The sequence below is a fragment of the Aethalodelphis obliquidens genome, unplaced genomic scaffold (genome assembly GCF_003676395.1).
Source record: "Aethalodelphis obliquidens isolate GAN/ISIS:26980383/991018 unplaced genomic scaffold, ASM367639v1 scaffold51, whole genome shotgun sequence".
Taxonomy (NCBI): Eukaryota; Metazoa; Chordata; class Mammalia; order Artiodactyla; family Delphinidae; genus Aethalodelphis; species Aethalodelphis obliquidens.
Window position 1 is genome coordinate 8,627,038 of NW_020837995.1, and position 10,791 is coordinate 8,637,828.

Consider the following 10,791-nt stretch of genomic DNA (forward strand, 5'->3'; position numbering starts at 1 on the left):
TATAAAAACTTTTATTTCCATAATGTAAATAAAATTCATTCCTCTAATGATAACATTTTTTAACATTTGGCTGAGGCTGAAACTTGGGTTTATCTCTGATTGCTTAAATTGGTTCAGATACCATTTCAGGTTTTTTTCTTTGTTTTTAATCTGAGTTAATCATTTTTTTCTACTACCTGTGGCCCATAGTTCCTTCTATAATTCTATTTTACTCCTGTGATTTTATGCAACTTGTAATTTTAGAAACTAAAAAGACATGATTTTGTGCACTATGGTTCCAATTTTATCATCAGCTTTCCTTAAAAGTTAAATATTAGTTTAGTGGGAGCTGAAATATCTAGACCAGTCCTTCCCAAATCCTTTACTAGATATTATTTATTCACTTTTTAATTGTGAGATATTTTACACATTTAAGAGACACTTGAGGACTTCCCTGGTGGCGCAATGGTTAAGAATCCACCCGCCAGGGCTTCCCTGGTGGCGCAGTGGTTGAGAGTCCGCCTGCTGATGCAGGGGACAGGGGTTCGTGCCCCGGTCCGGGAAGATCCCACATGCCGTGGAGCGGCTGGGCCCGTGAGCCATGGCTGCTGAGCCTGCGCGTCCGGAGCCTGTGCTCCGCAACGGGAGAGGCCACAACAGTGAGAGGCCCGCATACCGCAAAAAAAAAAAAAAAAAAAGAATCCACCTGCCAATGCAGGGGACATGGGTTCAAGCCCTGGTCAGGGAACTAAGATCCCACATACCACAGAGCAACTAAGCCCGCGTGCCACAACTACTGAAGCCCGCGTGCCTACAGCCCGTGCTCTGCAACAAGAGAAGCCACCGCAATGAGAAGCCCGTGCACTGCAACGAAGAGTAGCCCCCGCTCACCGCAACTAGAGAAAGCTCACACGGAGCAATGAAGACCCAACACAGCCAAAATTTAATTAATTAATTAATAATAAAAAAGAGTACATTTGATGCATAGGTACCTTGCAATGAATCAGTGAAAAGCAATGAGGTACCCATCCCACTGCCTAAGGAACAGAACTTCACCAATACCTGCTACTCATTTTTAAGGACTCAGTTTGATTAGTACCTCTTGTGATACACTAAGAGATTAACTATGTTGTCTTGGTGGTGAGAAAGGAATGTTTTTAATATCTTTTCCATATTTTTCCTCATTTTTCTGAAATAAGCATGTATTTCTTTTCTAATAAGAAAAAATATTAACTTTACTTTAGAGGGAATAAAAACCCGTTTCCTCTGGGAAACTTTCCCAGACCACCATCTTAGTGGAATTAATCTTTTTATCTTTCTTTGCTCTTGAGGCTTGTTTACCTCTATTACACTTGGTTCCATGATTATTTGCTTTCTAGTCTGTCTACCCCACTGGGCTGCTCACTCTTCCAGGATAGAGTTCATGCCTGATTCATCCCCTATGCCTAGCAGAGCTCTAATGCAAAAGCCATCCATAAAAGTTGAATGGAGAAAAGAAGAAAATAAAGAACGACCAATATCCAGCCCCTGCCACACTGACAATGCTTTACAACTACTTCTTTATCCCATAAATAGCTCAAACCAGGTTTGTTTGCGCAACGTGTGGCAAGCCAAATGCTGAGACACAGAGGTTTGCGGCAGAAAAATAATTTATTCACAAGGCAGCCAAGCCAGGAGACGGGAGAACAAATCTCAGATCCGCCTCTCTGAAGGTTTGAGCTATTTATGGGATAAAGAAGTAGTGTAGACTTAGGCATGGGGAAAGGTGATTAGAGGTAGGGAAAGGTGAGGTAAATGGTGTTTTGCGCAGGCGTATCTGGATTATATGCTTCTTCATGGGATGCATGTTCAAAAATGGAGGGGCTTAGTGTGATCTGAGAGTGGACTTTTGGCCTTCTTATGTCAAAAGGTTGTTCATTGGACACCTGTGAGGGCCCAGCTTTAGGGTCAGTGGTCCCAACCAGCCTTAGCCAGATTGAACTGACCAAGAGCTGATTCAAAGTTCTGAAAAAACAAATTAAGCCCCTGTTACTATAGCGACCCATACTTCAGAAGTGTTATCTGTAGGGGTGGTTAAGGAGTCTTGTGATATATTACCCAGGCTATGCGATGCCTGGAGGGTATGAAATTAAACAGGGTAAAAAAACAAATTAAAGGTAGCTTAATCTGTGAAGGTAGTTTACAAGCAGAGGGGTTTTTAACAAGCTGTTCCTTATCTGTTGTTCTGTAAAATGGGCTGAAGAATTTCTGCTAGTCACAAACCTCCATTAACACTGTGGACACAGTTTCATTTTCATAATGAAAGCTGAGTTGTAGAAGAACAATTTCTCCTCTTTTTACAGGGAAGGGAGATCTGCCAGATAAACTCATTGTCGCAAGGGGCGAGGCCAGATGGGAAAACCAAGTAGGGGAATTCATTTCCTCCTGGATATTAGAGATGTTATCCAGTGTGCATGCGTCTGCCAGGGGAATCAGCCGTGGGCTGGGTGATTCTGGATGGAGCGCTCTATCTTATGCTGCATCTGCAGACCAGTTTTCAAATGTAATAAATCCCTGGCAGTCTGAGATAGGCACTGCCCTCGTGTCTCATCCCCACCCCTCAACGGCCCAGCCTGAGAGAAGAGAGTAGAGCAGACCCCAAACCCCTGTCCTGCTCTCTGCCCAAAACACGAGAGCCTTATGTACCTAGTTCTTTCAAGAGAGGCGACATATGCCTTGGGATGGTGGCCTTACCTCTTGTGTCTAACCTCTAATACGCTTGACACTTAAAAAAAAAAAAAAATTGTTCTTGAAACTATCAAACTCTTAGAGGAAAACATAGGCAGAACACTCTATGACATAAATCACAGCAAGGTCCTTTTTGACCCACCTCCTAGAGAAATGGAAATAAAAACAAAAGTAAACAAATGGGACCTAATGAAACTTAAAAGCTTTTGTGCAGCAAAGGAAACCATAAACAAGACCAAAAGACAACCCTCAGAATGGGAGAAAATATTTGCAAATGAAGCAACTGACAAAGGATTAATCTCCAAAATTTATAAGCAGCTCATGCAGCTTAATAACAGAAAAACAAACAACCCAATCCAAAAATGGGCAGAAGACCTAAATAGACATTTCTCCAAAGAAGATATACAGACTGCCAACAAACACATGAAAGAATGCTCAACATCATTAATCATTAGAGAAATGCAAATCAAAACTACAATGAGATATCATCTCACACCAGTCAGAATGGCCATCATCAAAAAATCTAGAAACAATAAATGCTGGAGAGGGTGTGGAGAAAAGGGAACACTCTTGCACTGCTGGTGGGAATGTGAATTGGTACAGCCACTATGGAGAACAGTATGGAGGTTCCTTAAAAAACTACAAATAGAACTACCATATGACCCAGCAATCCCACTACTGGGCATATACCCTGAGAAAACCATAATTCAAAAAGAGTCATGTACCAAAATGTTCATTGCAGCTCTATTTACAATAGCCCAGAGATGGAAACAACCTAAGTGTCCATCATCGGATGAATGGATAAAGAAGATGTGGCACATATATACAATGGAATATTACTCAGCCATAAAAAGAGATGAAATTGAGCTATTTGTAATGAGGTGGATAGACCTAGAGTCTGTCATACAGAGTGAAGTAAGTCAGAAAGAGAGAGACAAATACCGTATGCTAACACATATATATGGAATTAAAAAAAAAAAATGTCATGAAAAACCTAGGGGTGAAACAGGAATAAAGACACAGACTTACTAGAGAATGGACTTGAGGCTATGGGGAGGGGGAAGGGTAAACGGTGACAAAGCGATAAAGAGGCATGGACATATATACACTACCAAATGTAAGGTAGATAGCTAGTGGGAAGCAGCCGCATAGCACAGGGAGATCAGCTCGGTGCTTTGTGACCGCCTGGAGGGGTGGGATAGGGAGGCTGGGAGGGAGGGAGACGCAAGCGGGAAGAGATATGGGAATATGTGTATATATATAACTGATTCATTTTGTTGTGAAGCTGAAACTAACATACCATTGTAAAGCAATTATACTCCAATAAAGATGTTAAAAAAAATTGTTCTTATAAAATATTTAATGGCTACAAAATAATACTTATAATACATGTATAAAAACTGAGTACATTTATAACCCTTTGCACGCCCGTCCTAGTGTAAGAAAGAGAACATCATTTTTGTCTTTTAAGAACTCTGCGTTCGTTGTTTTGTGTATATTGAAGAATCCTTGCATCCCTGGGATAAATCCCACTTGATCATGGTGTATGATCTTTTTAATGTGTTGTTGGATTCTGTTTGCTACTATTTTGTTGAGGATTTTTGTGTCTATGTTCATCAGTAATATTCCTCTGTAATTTTCTTTTTTTGTGATACCTTTGTCTGATTTTGGTATCAGGGTGATGGTGGCCTTGCAGAACGAGTTTGGGAGTGTTCCTCCCTCTGCAATTTTTTGGAAGAGTTTGAGAAGGATAGGTGTTAACTCTTCTCTAAATTTCGATAGAATTCGCCTGTGAAGCCATCTGGTCCTGGACTTTTGTTTGCTGGAAGATGTTTAATTACAGTTTCAATTTCATTACCTGTGATTGGTCTGTTTACCATATTCACAAATTAAAGAATAAAAACCAGGGGCTTCCCTGGTGGCGCAGTGGTTTGGAGTCCACCTGCCAATGCAGGGGACACGGGTTCGAGCCCTGGTCTGGGAAGACCCCACATTAGTTGCTGTGGAGCAACTAAGCCTGTGCGCTATAACTACTGAGCCTGTGCTCTAGAGCCAGTGACGCCTGTGCTCTAGAGCCAGCGACTCTGCAACTTCTGAGACTGTGCGCCACAACTACTGAGGCCTGCGCACCTAGAGCCTGTGCTCCACAACAAGAGAAGCCACCTCAGTGAGAGAAGCCCACACACCACAACGAAGAGGAGCCCACGCTCGCCACAACTAGAGAAAGCCCACCTGCAGCAACGATAACCCAATGCAGCCATAAATAAATAAATAAATAATTTTAAAAAGAATAAAAACCATATGATCATCTCAATAGATGCAGAAAAAGCTTTTGACAAAATTCAACACCAATTTATAATAAAAACCCTCCAGAAAGTGGGCATAGAGGGAACCTACCTCAACATAATAAAGGCCACATACAACAAACCCACAGCAAACATCATTCTCAATGGTGAAAAACCGAAAGCATTTCCTCTAAGCTCAGGAACAAGACAAGAATGTCCACTCTCGCCACTATTATTCAACATAGTATTGGAAGTCCTAGCCATGGCAATCAGAGAAGAAAAAGAAATAAAAGGAATACATATTGGGATAGAAAAAGTAAAACTCACTGTTTGCAGATGACATGATACCATACATAGAAAATCCTAAAGATACTGCCAGAAAACTACTAGAACTAATCAATGAATTGGGTAAGGTTGCAGGATACAAAATTAATGCACAGAAATCTCTTGCATTCCTATACATTAACAACCAAAGATCAGAAAGAGAAATTAAGGAAACAATCCCATTTACCAGCACAACAAAAAGAATGAAATACCTAGGAATAAATCTACCTAAGGAGGCAAAAGACCTGTACTCAGAAAACTATAAAACACTGATGAAAGAAATCAAAGATGACAGAAACAGATGGAGAGATACCATGTTCCTGGATTGGAAGGACCAATATTATGAAAATGACTATACTACCCAAAGCAATCTACAAGTTCAATGCAATCCCTATCAAATTACCAATGGCATTTTTCACATAATTAGAACAAAAAATTATACAATTTGTATGGAAACACAAAAGACCCCAAATAGCCAAAGCAATCTAGCGAAAGAAAAACGAAGCTGGATGAATCAGGCTCCCTGACTTCAGACTATACTACAAAGCTACAGTAATCAAGACAATATGGTACTGGCACAAAAACAGAAATATAAATCAACGGTACAGGATAGAAAGCCCAGAGATAAACCCACGTACCTATGGTCACCTAATCTATGACAAAGGAGGCAAGAATATACAATGAAGACAAGACAGTCTCTTCAATAAATGGTGCTGGGAAGACTGGGCAACTACATGTAAAATAATGAAATTAGAACACTACCTAACACCATACACAAAAATAAACTCAAAATGGATTAAAGGGGCTTCCCTGGTGGCACAGTGGTTGAGAGTCCGCCTGCCGATGCAGGGGACACAGGTTCGTGCCCCGGTCTGGGAGGATCCCACATGCCGCGGAGCAGCTGGGCCCATGAGCCATGGCCGCTGAGCCTACACGTCCAGAGCCTGTGCTCCGCAGCGGGAGAGGCCACAACAGTGAGAGGCCCGCGTACAGGGGGGAAAAAAATGGATTAAAGACCTAAATGTAGGGACTTCCCTGGTGGCGCAGTCGTTGAGAATCCGCCTGCCAATGCAGGGGACACAAGTTCAATCCCTGGTCCGGAAAGATCCCACATGCCGCAGAGCAACTGGGCGCATGCGCCACAACTGTTGAGCCTGCACTCTGGAGCCGCCGAGCCACAACTACTGAAGCCTGCACGCCTAGAGCCCGTGCTCCATAGCAAGAGAAACCACTGCAGTGAGAAGCCCGTGCACCGCAATGAAGAGTAGCCCTTACTCGCTGCAACTAGAGAAAGCCTGCATGCAGCAATAAAGACCCAATGCAGCTAAAAATAAATAAATAAATAAAATTTTTTAAAAAGACCAAATGTGAGACCAGACACCATAAAACTCTTAGAGGAAAACACAGGAAAAACACTCTTTGACAAAAATCACAGCAAAATCTTTTATGACCCACCTCCTAGAGTAATGAAAATAAAAAAAATAAATAAACAAATGGGACCTAATGAAACTTAAAGGCTTTTGCACAGCAAAGGAAACCATAAACAAGACGAATAGACAACCCACAGAATGGGAGAAAATATTTGCAAATGAAGCAAGAGAAAGGATTAATCTCCAAAATATATAAACAGCTCATGCAGCTTAATATCAAAAAAACGAACAACCTAATCAAAAAATGGGCAGAAGACCTCAATAGACAGTTCAGCAAAGAAGATATACAGATGGCCAAGAGGCACATGAAAATATGCTCAACAACACTAATTATTAGAGAAATACAAATCAAAACTATAGTGAGGTATCACCTCATACCAGTCCAAATGGCCATCATCAAAAAATCTACAAACAAGATTCATGGGCATTGCTTGATGCTCAGGAATTTCAAAAGAATAAGATTAGATGATCGATGACAAGGATTTCTGCAGAAGAGCTATGCAAATAGACCTCTCAGAATGGGCACAGGGGTGGAAGATGAAATCTATCCCATGCAAAGTCTCACCAAAGGCTATTCAGAGCAGAGGAATCTCAATAATCAAATGGACAGAATGGCCCATTCTACAGATGTTGAGAATATCCCTAACCATCTGCTGCTTGTGCAATGGGTTCATGAACAAAGAGAATCTAATGTATAAGATGAAGGTCATTCATGGGCTGAATCACATGGACTTCCCCCAACCAACATGATCTGGTTAATACAACTCCTGAGGGCCCAAACTGCCAACAGCAGAGCCCAATACTGTGTATCTTCCCTGGTACTGCAAACCAGCCAGCTATGTGGAGAAGGATGACTATTTGTGGCTTCCTTCCATCATTGTGAGGCTGCGACACCTACACAGGCATGAACTTTATTCTGAATTTGCATATGATATCCCTGCCTGTCCGCAAATTTACAAATTACTTTAATGCCCAATAATGCACTCCAAAACAATGGCTAAATCTCTTCCTAAAAAAGTGAAACATGGACCGTTGCCTATGGAATTCACTGGCCTATAACACAGAAGCAGCTGCTCTTATAAAATGAATGATAAACTGGACAACTGAAGACCCAATTTAGGAAACAGCAGGGAAATGACTTTTAGAGTTTGGAGTGCTGTCCTACAAAATAATGTTTAAGCTCTGAATCCAAAACAAATTTATATTTTGTTTCTCCCTTACCAGAATACAAGGGTCCTGGAATCACGGGATGGCATGAGAAAGAAAGGAGGCATGGTCCATTATATTAATTGACACCAAATCACAGACTGTACCTAATGTCTATTCTGCTCAAATGATCAGAGACTTGAGATGCACAAGATTTGAGGACACTTGCCAAAGAGATTTGGGGAAGAGATGTGGATAAGATCAACTAAGAAGACACCCAGAGCGTGAGAATATTTGCAGCCCTTGTAAATCTCACCAAAAAGGCCGGAATTGTAGGGAAGGCTCTCTTATGAACTATTCCAAACATAAAATGGTGCCATAAAAATATAATAAAAACCTGTGTTGGGCTTCCCTGGTGGCGCAGTGGTTGAGAGTCCGCCTGCCGATGCAGGGAACAGGGGTTCGTGTCCCGGTCTGGGAAGATCCCACATGCCGCGGAGCAGCTGGGCCCGTGAGCCATGGCCACTGAGCCTGCGCGTCTGGAGTCTGTGCTCTGCAGTGGGAGAGGCCACAACAGTGAGAGGCCCGCGTACCACAAAACAAACAAAACAGTACCAGTACTATTTAAGGTCCCTGGGTAACCTTCCATGATCTCGCCATCCTTACTCTCTATACCCCCTCCGAGATGTAACCACTGCCCTGAATTTTGTTTTTTATGTTCCCATTCATAAGTTTATTACACATGTACATATCAACAAAAAACATGTCAATTTTCATATTTTTCCATTTTATATACACGGGAGCATACTATCTGGATTCTTCAGCAACTTATTTATTTTTTGCTCAAGATTACGAAAAGCATCCATATTTAATTTTCAATAATGTATAATTGTCTAATGAGTGAGTTTATTATGATTGTAGTTAGCAAATACCTTTTGAGTATTATATAAGTTGTTTCTAAATGTCTTTTTGCTATTATAAATAATTCTGTAATTTTTGTGCCTGTATTCTTGTACATTGAGTTTATCTTGAGTTTTCTGTTTAAGCAATTATATTGTTTGAATAAAAAAACTCATTTATGAAAAAAAAACCCTACAAACAATAAATGCTGGAGAGGGTGTGGAGAAAAGGGAACCCTCTTACACTGTTGGTAGGAATATAAATTGTTACAGCCACTGTGGAGAACAGTATGGAGGTTCCTTAAAAAACTAAAAATAGAACTACCATATGACCCAGCAATCCCACTACTGGGCATATACCCTGAGAAAACCATAATTCAAAAAGACACATGCACCCCAATGTTCATTGGAGCTCTATTTACAATAGCCAGGACATGGAAGCAACGTAAGTGTCCATTGACAGATGAATGGATAAAGAAGATGTGGTACATATATATAATGGAATACTACTCAGGCATAGAAAGAAATGAAATTGAGTCATTTGTAGAGATGTGGATGGACCTAGAGTCTGTCGTACAGAGTGAAGTAAGTCAGAAAGAGAAAAACAAATATATATTAACGCATATATGTGGAATCTAGGAAAATGGTACAGACGCACCTATTTACAGAGCAGGAATAGAAAGGCAGACGTAGAGAACGGACGTGTGGACACGGCGGGTGGGGAAGGGGAGGGTGGGATGAATTGGAAGATTAGGTTTGACATAAATACACTACCATGTGTAAAATAGATAGCTAGTGGGAACCTGCTGTATAGCAGAGGCAGCTCAGCTCGGTGCTCTGTGATGGTCTACTTGGGTGGGATGTGGGGGGAGGGAGGTCCAAGAGGGAGGGGATGTGTGTATGCGTATGGCTGATTCACTTCACTGTGCAGCAGAAACTAACACAACATTGTAAAGCAATTATACTCCAATCAAAAAAAACCCAAAACCCTGCATGTCTGTCTCCACTCCATCCCTTTCCCTTTTCTCAGAGGTAACCACTCCCCTGAATATTACATTTATCATTTCCTTTTCTTTTTAATCTGACCACGCATGTCTTTATCTCCGAACCATATACTGTTTAATTTTGCATGTTTGTGAGCTTTAGGTAAATAGAATTATTCTGTATTTTTCCAAGATTTGCTTTTTCATTCAGCATTTTCGTTGCTATAGTTTCCATTGTATGAATCAACCACAAACTCCACTTTTGTTGGCCATAAAGTCTGTTTCCAGTTTTTTGCTAGTTACAAACAGTGCTATTATGAATATTCTTTTTTTAATATTCTTGTATGTGTATCCTGATGCGGTCAGTGAGTTCTCCTAGGTTTATCTAGGAGAGGTTTGGTGGGTCACAGTGATGCATGTCTTAAGCTTTACTAGACGATGCCGAATTGTTTTCCAAGGTGATTGTATCAGTCATAACAATTTGCAATCCCAACAGTAATATTTCAATTGTTAGACATCTTCACCAATACATGATGCTTACACATTTTTATTTTTTGCAAACCTGTAAAGCAGTATCTCACTGGTTTAATATGCATTTCTGGGATCTCTAATGATATTGAACATCATGTTATAAGTTTATTGGCCATCTCCACTCTCTCTTTTGAAAAGTGCCTATTTGAGTCATTTGCCCATGTTTCTTCTATTGATTTATCTTTTTCTCCCTAATTTGTAAGAGTTCTTTATATGTCCTCGGCATTAATCGTTTGTCAGTTTAACAAATCGTTTGTTAATCTTGAACATGTCTTATCTCTCTAGCTAAACTGTTAGTCCTGGAGGTTGAGGATAGGTATAGAGAGTACAGAAAAATAAATTAGACCAGTAAGGATCCTTTAGGATTACAACTTCCTATTTCCCTTATACCTTTCTCCACATGGGTCAAAGTGCTGGAGGCACAGAGCGTACCCTTCAGTGAAGTGAAGATTTTTCAAGAGCCTGGGAGGGAAGGTTACAAGCTCCA

The 10,791-nt window shown here is 40.8% G+C and overlaps 1 long non-coding RNA gene across 1 annotated transcript in view; it reads right to left on the reverse strand.

Moving 5' to 3' along the window:
* The window catches only part of LOC113608041 (uncharacterized), a 542,162-nt gene that overhangs the window by 168,904 nt on the left and 362,467 nt on the right, over positions 1-10,791 (reverse strand). The gene's annotated exons all lie outside the window — the stretch shown is intronic.